This window comes from Aplidium turbinatum, chromosome 11 (assembly GCF_918807975.1).
Source record: "Aplidium turbinatum chromosome 11, kaAplTurb1.1, whole genome shotgun sequence".
In the NCBI taxonomy this organism is placed as follows: Eukaryota; Metazoa; Chordata; class Ascidiacea; order Aplousobranchia; family Polyclinidae; genus Aplidium; species Aplidium turbinatum.
The window spans coordinates 14,216,815-14,227,669 of NC_137482.1; the positions used below are offsets into that span (position 1 = coordinate 14,216,815).

A 10,855-nucleotide genomic window follows, 5' to 3' on the forward strand; every position below is an offset into this window, starting at 1 on the left:
CGTAAAACTTGCTATTTTTTGCCAATGAGTATTCACAACTATTTTGAAGTTTTGTTTTTCTTGTTCTTCAAATTTCATGAAACTGTAATGATTTGTTATGTGATTAAAATAACACTGTTTGATTTAATTATTGCCATACAGAATATCAGGAAATCTTTGTAGCAATCATAAGTAATTGGTTTGTGTCAACGACCCATTAAGTTGTCTATCGTGATCATAACCTATCAACTATCCATTGCCAATGAAGTATCTTATTAGCGTGTGACTAGCTGTAGCCATAGTTGTAGAGTTTTGAAAGCAAATAAATTTAAAACTCGAAGATATTGCTGTGGTGTGTCATCTAGTTTTCTTTAGACAAAAACAAAATGCTGTGTTTTACAAAAGATCAGTGCTTTACTTTGTGGTGTAATTTCGTTTAAAAGCGAATGCCAGGGGTGTCCAAAGCCCGGCCTGTGTCGTTTTTGTAGGGCCCGCACCTGTTGTTGCACAATGTGCTATTTTTGACCAGCAGACACAGAAATCATTTTTCCCAGACAAGAAAAATGCCCGACGAGATAAGTTAGAATAATAATTAATTGCAAAATCAACCATTATTGTCCTGAAGAGTACAGTTATGAGTGATATTGTTGAAAAGAAGAGAATCTAATTTTGCTAAATATGAAAGTAAAACTGTCATGTCTACAGCAAGTAGGTAACAAAAAATAAAATAGATAAGGAAGGACATTGCTTCTAGAGAAGGTAAAAGTTACAATAGTTCTTCACTGAAAACAGCAACAACTGAGTATGCCCACTTTGCCACCAGACTGGCAGTATGTAACGAGTATTCAAAAAGGCGCTATGAAACGAAACATGCATATTTGATGATATCTGAGGCTCATTTTCCAGCTTTGCTGGATGTCACTGTTGGCAGAGACTGTGTTGAAGCTCTAAAGTAGTAAATAATTTTGTTTAAGCTCTAAATAAGTTTGGGGACTTACATAATTATAATTGTTTGGTGACTTAATAATACTAAATAAGTTTGGTGACTTACATCACGTTGAGCGCAGCTCAAGCTGGATCTCACAGGTCAAGATGTGTCAACATCGCAGCACAGCGTGGTCAAGGTAGACTAAAACTTTCTTGGGAAGAACTTGTAAAACGTGACCTTGTAGCCCTGAACTCTGCCAACCCAATAAATCGCGAGGTGTGGAAGGAAGACTTCGTTCTCGACAGACAGACAGACCACACTGTCGACATGAGGATTAATTTATGACCTGTATTATCAAAATTGGTTGATCTTCTTTCTGTTTTACGTCTCATTTCCTAGAATCATGGTAGGACGGGGTCTGGCAAGGCACATCCTCAGTCTCCATTCATCACGATCTAGGGGGCTAGTGTTGGTCATCTGCCACCGCTTCCTGTCATCGTTTACGGTGTCACTCCATGTCTTCCTGGGACGTCCAGGCTTCTTTGTACTAGCTACTGGTACATCTCGGCATTGATTTATCCATCCGCTGCTCCTTTCAACATGTCCAAACCAGCGGAGACGGTTGAATCGGAGGTCATCTTCAATCTTTCGCAAGCCCAGCCTGGCGAGTAGAGTGTCTGAGCTGGTGTACTGGTTCTCTTACGGTCTGATGTTGCAGATCCACTGTATCATTGCGTTGTCATTTCGTTTGATTCTTCCCAGTAAGTTACCTCTTTTGTCACTGCCCAGCATTCACTCGAAAATAACATCACACTCCTGACACAGCTGTTGTAGACCCTGCCTTTACTGGAAAGAGGGATATCTTTGTTGGTGAGTATGGGCAGTAGTTGTTTGAATTTAGCCCAGGCTGTCTTCACTCTGGTAGTGGAGCTGAGGACGGTACCACCACCTGCACTGAGCATGTCACCTAAGTAACAGAAAACGTCTACCACTTCTAACTTTCCATCATCTATTTGGATGTCAGTGATAGTTCTACCCTTTATGGGCCGGGCTTCTCCTGCACATCTTTTACACTTGAAGAATGGGTCGAGTTTCAGACCTCCTCTTAGCCCACTGCACTTTTTGTAAACCCAGAGGAGGCAAGTGTTGCATTGGATGGAGTTAGTGCCCACACCGGCCATACACAGGCCCGGATTAAGGGGGGGGGCAGAGGGGGCAGTTGCCCCGGGCCCCCCGACTTTTGAAGGGCCCCCCTATGTGGAAAAAAATGTGATTTTGCGTTATTTTTTTCCTTTTGGCCTTTAAAGTTTCTGCAAAATGCTGTGCAGTACTGGACTGATGCTACTGCAGACGTAGAGATGGTTTTTCGCGCCGTAGGCGCGAAAATTTTTTTTGCACGGGGGCCCCCCGATCTGAAAGTGCCCCGGGCCCCCCATCAGCTAAATCCGGCCCTGGCCATACACACAGCACAAGGGTAGCGTCCTGAGTCTTTAAGTCGATGCAACTCCTTTCCACTGATCATGATCTTGGTTTTGGCCATGTTGACCTTTAGGCCTTTGGCAGCCAAGCCGTCCTTCCATATCTTCAACCTTTCCACGAGCTCGTCTATAGGCATTCAGAGATGATGATCAGGTCGTCAGCATAAGTTAGAGGAGTTCCCAAGGACAACCCGTGCGGAAGTCACATGACGGTGTCTAGAGTAAGTAATTACTATAATGAATAGTAGGGCTGAGGACAGATGACAGGGCTGAGGACAGATCCCTGATGCAAACCGACTTTGACTTCGAAGTCGTCACTGTGACTGTCTCCTACACGTAGGCTACTTTGCATTTAGTTCGCTTGTACATACTCTGAACGAGTCTAACAATCCACTAATTCACTCCAAGCTTCCTCATGGACCACCAGAGAACTTCCCTTGGGACCCGGTCGAAAGCTTTCTCCAGATCGATAAAAGCAAATTAAACTTTCTTGTTTGCATCGAGAAATTTCTCCTGTAGTTGTCGGACAATGAAGGTGGCGTCGGTGGTACCTCGTCCTGGCATGAAACCGAACTGCATCTCGTCAATGGAGATTGTGTCTCTGATGATGTTGTCAGCAGCCCTTTCAATCGCCTTCATCACCTGGTCTAATAGCTTCAAACCTCTGTAGTTCCCTCTTTGTAGAGCATCTCCTTTGCCTTTATAACAGTTGATGATGATGCTCTCCTCCCAATCTTCCGGTACTGCACCCTCTCTGATGATATCATTGGCCAGATCCTTGGTGAGTTGGATTCCAGTGTTGCCGGATGCTTTGAGCATTTCAGCTGTGATGCCAGGTGGGCCAGCTGCCTTTCCAGTTTTCATCTGTTTGAGTGCCTTAATGATCATGTCTTTGGTAATGTATATGGGCGGACCTTGGACAGAAGGTTTCGAGGTTAGGTTGTTGCGGTTCCAGGAGAATCCTTCATTGAGCAGCTTTTCGTAATGTTGCTTTCAAGCTAACTTCTTACTCTGGTCATCGAGAGAGAGGTTACCGTCATCATCCTTTTTCCATTTCTCACCCGTGACATCTTCATTTTCTTTTTTCATCTGCTTAACTAAGATTGATGATGATATAAACATCACTAATTGCAATGTCCCTGGTGTAGCCTAGCTACTATGAATGCTTCTAAGCATAGCCTAACTTTTTAATAATTGCACCCAACCCCAACCAAATATCAATTAATGTTGAAACATTTTTTTAGCAACGCCCAACTAAAAAACGTTGACACTGCCGAATACCTTGGTTTTTCATCGACAAGAATATTTTTTTTCATCCTCAGATTGATACTTTAACTCTCCAAATCTGTTGGTATACTCTCTAAATTGAAAAATTGTTTATCAACCAAAGCTATGCTTCAGCTGTAGGCTACTATCGTAGGCTATTCTCTCGTGCATCCTTGCCTAAGATACAGACTGACAATTTGGGGGTTGGTCACAGCGGTAAACCATAATCTCTTCGTGGGAAAATTGTAACGTAAGATTCCCAAATCCGTTCGTCTGCATGCAATGACCCAAAAATAAACACACTTTCGAAACGTCTATTCAAACAGTGTATTCCAGTAAAATTAGCCCGAGGCTATCAAAAATAGGTGTAACGCCTACACCTCTAAAAAAACTGTCACTACAATACAGATTAATTGGATAAAAGACGGAACTTTTGTCCAGCTAGCAAGCACTAAGCCATCAGTTAAATGTGCGGCCAACTTTCAAACAATCATTTTACGAATGACCAGAATAGATATCAATATCTCAAATTCACGTAGAAAGTAACTGTGACGCAATAAATGAAAGACAATTATGAAGTCATTCCAACAGGTGTTTAAGCTGATGTAATATTTCCTGTTTAAACAGGCCCAAACAGGTCTTATGAACGATGGTGCAATTTTGGCACATGCTTTAGGAATTTCCATGACGTAATATTCAGTAGACTTGAACGGTTTTATATGACGTTTGATTTGTACAGAGATTGGCCGTAACATAGCGGCCCCTAGTTATGACAGTCTAACATGGCATAACTAAAAAAGAATTGAAGGACAATCGTGAGCCAATGAATAAAACACACGATACACAAATTTTTTGAATCACTCACGTTTAAGCTAATACGCAAATACAAAGGGCATGCAAAGAATGAACAGCAATAAGAATAAACACGACGATACATGAAATTGGTACCATAGGTACACGCTAAATGACGCTATATACAATAGTTGCGATAATAACCGACTGTTCCGGGCTCAGACAAGTATCGGCCACCGCAGACAAAACCAGGCTCAAACCCTAACACTTAGGTGTTCTTTACGGGGGCGAGGCACGAAATATCCCTCAACACGTAGTCTACTTTCACTTTCCCCGTACTCTCATCATAGTTGCAGACGGCAACTTTGGCTCTACGAACCACAGGCTTCCCTTTCCTAATTTGTGGAACTACCTCATGCACCCTCCCAAGTTGATACTTCCCACGTTTACCAATGTCTTGGAGAGAACCTACCACTACAAGTTGACCAGGCTCCAAATTCTCGGCCATTTTTAGCCATTTTTTCCGGCCCTGAAGACCTGGCAAGTAAAAATCGATCCATTTACTCCAAAACTGATGAGAAAGTGACAAATTGAACCGATAATCCCTTCTTAATTGGTCACGATCATGTGGTTGCCCAACAGCACAGTATGGGTCTAAGTATGGGGTCAAAAGTGAGGCAGGGGTGATGACAGTAAAATCCCTAGGGTCGTCACTCAAAGGTACCAAAGGGCGTTCGTTCACGATCCGAACGGCACTACTGGTGTACGTAAGCAGTTCAATAAAATTGGGCTTACGTATCGAAGAGTCCAAAATGTGAAAAAAGTATTTGGTCACATCAGCCATGAAACCAAATCTTTCAAGCCGAAATCTAGCCAAGACATCTGCCAGAGGGTTTAACAAGTCAGACAAGTCAGGGCAAGAAGACATTACATCATTTACACAAGTTCCTCGAAATTCAGATTGTTTTAAAGCCTTCTTCCTTAAAGCAGCAGCTCTATCTGACGCCAACACAAATTTGTTAGGTAAATCAATATCTTCCTTCAACGGAACAGGTATCTCAAATCGACCATCTTTCAACTCAATATTCGGTTCGACAAGTTCTCTAGCCAAAATATCATTGCGAGACAATTCACAGGTTTCATTTTGCAAAGTCAAATCCTGAATGACTTTATTCAGGTCTGCTATTTCCATATCGCGAGACTCAATTTTACGCTGAAAGCCAGAGATGACATCCGACTCTGAAGACGTCTGCACTCTGCACACTTTAGCAACGCTTTCAACTAAGGGTGACTTACCACCACAAGCCAACCAACCGAGAGGAGTGAGTAAAGCATGCGGTTCACTGCGATTTTCACCAACACGTTCTTCTTTTGCCCACATCAAATAAGCGTTGTCATTGCCAATCAGTACATCTACAGTACTACAATCATTCAAATGAAACATATTCACGTCATGAAAATGACGGAAACCACTTAAATCTTGTTTATGAGGTAAAGTTTTAACATCGTCAGCCCAAGCTGGGTTAACCACCGAGGTTATATCACAAAACAGTTCATCAGTCTCTAACGACTGGATGTTGAGTTTAACAAGGTCAGCACAAGTAGGTTTCTGACCAGCCAGAGTATCTATTTTAAACGACGCTTTATCATACGGTTTAAGACCAAGTTCGCACACCAAGTCACTCGAAACAAAGGTCAACTGCGAACCAGGATCATGCTGACAATACACCAACTTCGATTTGCCAGTCATTGGATTCAAAACACGAGCAGCAGTAACGCGGTTAAAGGCTGCTTTAACATTTCCAATCTTAACATTACGCACAGGAACTCTGGCACCAGCATCATCTTTACCGACCGAATCCAGAGAATCACGTGACGTCACATAAAAATCATGCAGAAGAAAATAGTGTTTCCTATCGTTGGTAGGTCCACACTTACGACAGTTATTTGCATGATTACAGTCTCTAACCATATGCTGGCGCAAACAATTCAAGCATTTGCCAGCTTTCACAATGACATCTCTCCGATCTTTAGGTGTCAAGCGCAAAAATTCTTTACAATTAGACAAAAAATGATATTCAACTTGACCACGTGACGAACAACAAAAACACGCCGGTATGTCACTATGTCTGGCCACACCGCCGCGCGGTGCGCCAACAGCAGTCGAGTACTGCGAACTCCCTGAAATCACATTATCATGGGGCTTTACCGACGTCTGCCTAACCGGACATGAAGGCAATTTTCCTTTGCCAAACTTTTTAAATTGCTGCGACTCACCAGAATCGCCCATTAGCATAATGCTAAAATCAGTCGACTTGCGCGTTTCCTCCCGTACTACAAAATCAAACAAACTCTGAAAGGTAGGTTCCTCAGTGCTACCATACTGATCACCTAAAAAGTCAAGATAACGCTGCTTAGCGTCAAACGGGAGTCGCTTAGCCAAATCCAAAACAAAACGTCCTTCTAATTTATCACGCTGACCATAAGCTTTCGCGTAAAGCAAACACTGCGACAATTCATCTTTAAACTCTTTCAAATCACTGGAAGAGATAGAAGTCAATTTGCTACCATAGCGATACTTTCTAATTTCTGGTTCTGCGAAAAGACCTCCACGAACTCCAAAACGTTGGGACAAGCGAGCTAACGACATTTCTATCCTGTCTTCCTCTGACAAGCCAGGAGTGTCAGAAACCAAATTAGCAATCGTTTGTGCAGCTGTTCTAACACAAGCTGCTTGCAACAAAGTCAAACGAGTTCCCTTAAAGGGCGAAGCTGCCATCAAGGCCATAACACGATTTTTAAAGAAGACAAATGGCATATTATTACCATCGTAACCAATCAAGGCCGCCTTATCGAAGAACGTCCTACTATTTTGGTATTCAAAAAAGCAATCCTGCTGTTGAGAACTCGATTTAGCGGGAGAAGACAAGCTATATCCCTTAATGGGCTGAGTGGGCTCAGTCACATGCACAGCCTGATCACGATCCTCACATACGTTAAAATCAGGAGACACGATACGCCTCTCACAACCACCCAAATTACGTGTAGCTGGGCGATCAAAAACTAGCGGCGCAGAAAACTGTGAAGGGGGCAAAGCATTACTGCTAATGGCGGCCCCGTGACCTGTACGCTCTGGGGGAGGAGTTCGGTTGTAATTTGCAGACCTTGGCTCTACAGCCTTCGGAAGATCCTTAGCCGCGGCCCCGAGACCTCCTGAAACAGCTGGAAAACATGTGGATTGTACAGGTCCACTTACGGATTGAACAGGCGTCTGGAAAAGGTTAGGTAAATTAAACTGCGATTGATGTTCACTTCTGGAATGCCTAGAAGAGCCCTTCCTAGAGCTACGACGGGAGCCCAACTCAGAACGATATTCAGCTAAAACTACCTCTTTACGTTGTTCAGCCCTCAACTGAGCGTCTTTGAGTGCGAACTCAGCAGCTCTGGCTTCGGCCTGAGCTCTCGCGGCAGCCTCAGCTCGTACGGCCTCAGCTCTCGCGGCGGCCTCAACTCGTATGGCTTCAGTTCTCGCGGCGGCCTCAGCAGCTCTCGCTTCGGCCTCAGCAGCTCTCGCTTCGGCCTCAGCTCTCACGGCGGCCTCAGCAGCTCTTGCTTCGGCCTCGGCTTGTATCTGGAGCTCCTCTCGTCTTAGCTGTAGGTTAATTTGTGCAACTATCCGTGACGAGCTCTCAGACATCCTAGTGCTTACATTTGAGGCGCTATCCTCAGGATGTATGTCAGCATCCAACCTATCTGAGAACTCACTTTCTTTTTGTTCGAAGTTATTTTTTAACGAGTTAAATTCGGGATCTACCCTATCATGAAGTTCTGCTAAGATTGCAGAGTTAAAAATTTTACTCAAGAGAGCATGGAAATGCCGTAATTCCTCTTCTAAAGTAGATAACTTAGATCTAAAAATTAACAGTTCCTGCTTATCACTCAAAGAACCTAGGGCTACAGAAAGTTTCCCAATTTGAGTCAAAATATCCCGTCTAAGATGCCGGGCTTCTCGAACTGATTTAGCCTCATCGTTAATGGGCCCCTCCCCAGAATGGCCTGCCCGACCGCAAAGAACATCATCAGGCTTAAACTCAGTCGAGTCGACGGCGGTCGAGTCCCTGTCACCACCGAGTGTAGACATATTAAATGTTAGGGCTAAATTTAACAATTAAAAAATTAAGTTACACAAACACACAAAATTACAGTAGTTATAAAAAACTTAACTGCAAAGACCGTAAAAATACAAAAAGAATTTAAATGCACGATACCGTAGCTGTACGAGTATGTGAAGTCCAAACGTCCACAAAACTTGCTTGGATTCTTCCACTTGAATCTTCAAGCACAGATGGATTGCCTTTAATCTTCTTTCTTGCCAATAAATGTCAAAGTTATTTTTCTTCTGTACCAAACTGAGAAGAAATGTCTTTACTTTTTAGCTTAAAGTTCTTCAGTTGCCTACCGAGAAGAAATGTTTTTAATTTTCTTTGCTTCTTTAGACTACCAACCAATAAGATCTTCTTTTATTATTTCTTTGCTTCTAAGTGCTTCTTAGCCTACCAACTACAAACTTCGTCTTTTATTTTTTATGCTTTAATTTCTTGGCCCACCAGCTAACAAGAACTCGTCTTTTATTTTTTATGGTCACAGCGGTAAACCATAATCTCTTCGTGGGAAAATTGTAACGTAAGATTCCCAAATCCGTTCGTCTGCATGCAATGACCCAAAAATAAACACACTTTCGAAACGTCTATTCAAACAGTGTATTCCAGTAAAATTAGCCCGAGGCTATCAAAAATAGGTGTAACGCCTACACCTCTAAAAAAACTGTCACTACAATACAGATTAATTGGATAAAAGACGGAACTTTTGTCCAGCTAGCAAGCACTAAGCCATCAGTTAAATGTGCGGCCAACTTTCAAACAATCATTTTACGAATGACCAGAATAGATATCAATATCTCAAATTCACGTAGAAAGTAACTGTGACGCAATAAATGAAAGACAATTATGAAGTCATTCTAACAGGTGTTTAAGCTGATGTAATATTTCCTGTTTAAACAGGCCCAAACAGGTCTTATGAACGATGGTGCAATTTTGGCACATGCTTTAGGAATTTCCATGACGTAATATTCAGTAGACTTGAACGGTTTTATATGACGTTTGATTTGTACAGAGATTGGCCGTAACAGGGGTCGAAATCCAACGATGGCAACATTTTTAAAATCCGAGCAGAAATGAGAAAGCTACAGCAAGGTTAGTCGAAGCACTATTTACCAATCACAGCAAACAGGGGGTGGCTTATACTGAATATTGTGAATAATGATCGATTCGCCTTTACAATGCCAGGTATATCTATAACTAAGGGATTGGAAACTCTTTTCAGTGCTATACATGATCCAAGCCCGCAACCAGGGGGGGCATTGGGGGCATTTGCCCCCCCCCGAAAATTTTTGAAAAATTTTTAAGCGTTCTATGCAGTATGAAATGTACTAATGGACTATACACGTACAGCCATACTGTAGAGCAGGGGTCACCAACTGGCGGCCCGCGGGCCGCATGCGGCCCGTCACGTTGTATCGCTGCGGCCCACGGAAGGTATCAGCGTACAAGTATAACCAAAAATACTTTTCTTGAGGAGTTAAAGAGCACGAAGGCAAAAAATACTTTCCGGGAAGCATATTTTCGCTTTGCATACGATTCCACCGACCGACCAAGCAGATTATAGTTCTAGGTGGAGGTTGCTTACAGTTAAGTTATTCCAATGCGATGTCTAGCCACACTGTCCCAGTGGTTGATTAAAAAGGTCTGTTTTCAAAATTGTCTGTGAGCATAATATAGGGTTGCTTATTTTAAGTTTGCAAATGTCATGTAAACACTAGTGTGCGTTTCACCGTTATTGTGTTTCTCGAGCAGTGTTCTCTTTATGCAAGTTTTTGTTGGCAAAATAGGTCGGTGTAGCCTACCAACTCAATTTATAATCAATTGGCAAAATATTATATATAAATTTAAAGACTTTTTCTGATTGTATAATGAAAATATTTAGCTTAGTAGCCTACTGCAAAATGTTTTTTGTGTTTAAAGACACATGGAACGCTTCACGATTTTGCGTGTCATCCTTGCGCAGGGGCCGTACTAATCATTTCTGTATCGCTCCAATTTTAGCATATGTAGGCTACTGCAAATAAAGCAAGTAGCCTACTGCAAAATGTTGTTAATCAATTAACAAATTCTTGCCACGCTGATAAGCACCGCCAGCGACAGTTGTTTATAATAAAAGAAAGAAGGTTTTATAGACTCTCACAAAAAGGATGAAAAATCAACTCATTGCTTTTTTAGAGGGAAGACTCTTCATGAATTACGACAGAGTTGCGATTTTTCGATGATTTCCACAAGAGTTTGTTCAGGCCCGTAGC

At 42.4% G+C, this 10,855-nt stretch overlaps 1 pseudogene; it reads right to left on the reverse strand.

The window, feature by feature from the left end:
* Positions 1–10,521: 10,521 nt before the first annotated feature.
* LOC145780428 (U6 spliceosomal RNA) lies at positions 10,522–10,618 on the reverse strand (annotated as a pseudogene).
* Positions 10,619–10,855: the final 237 nt, after the last annotated feature.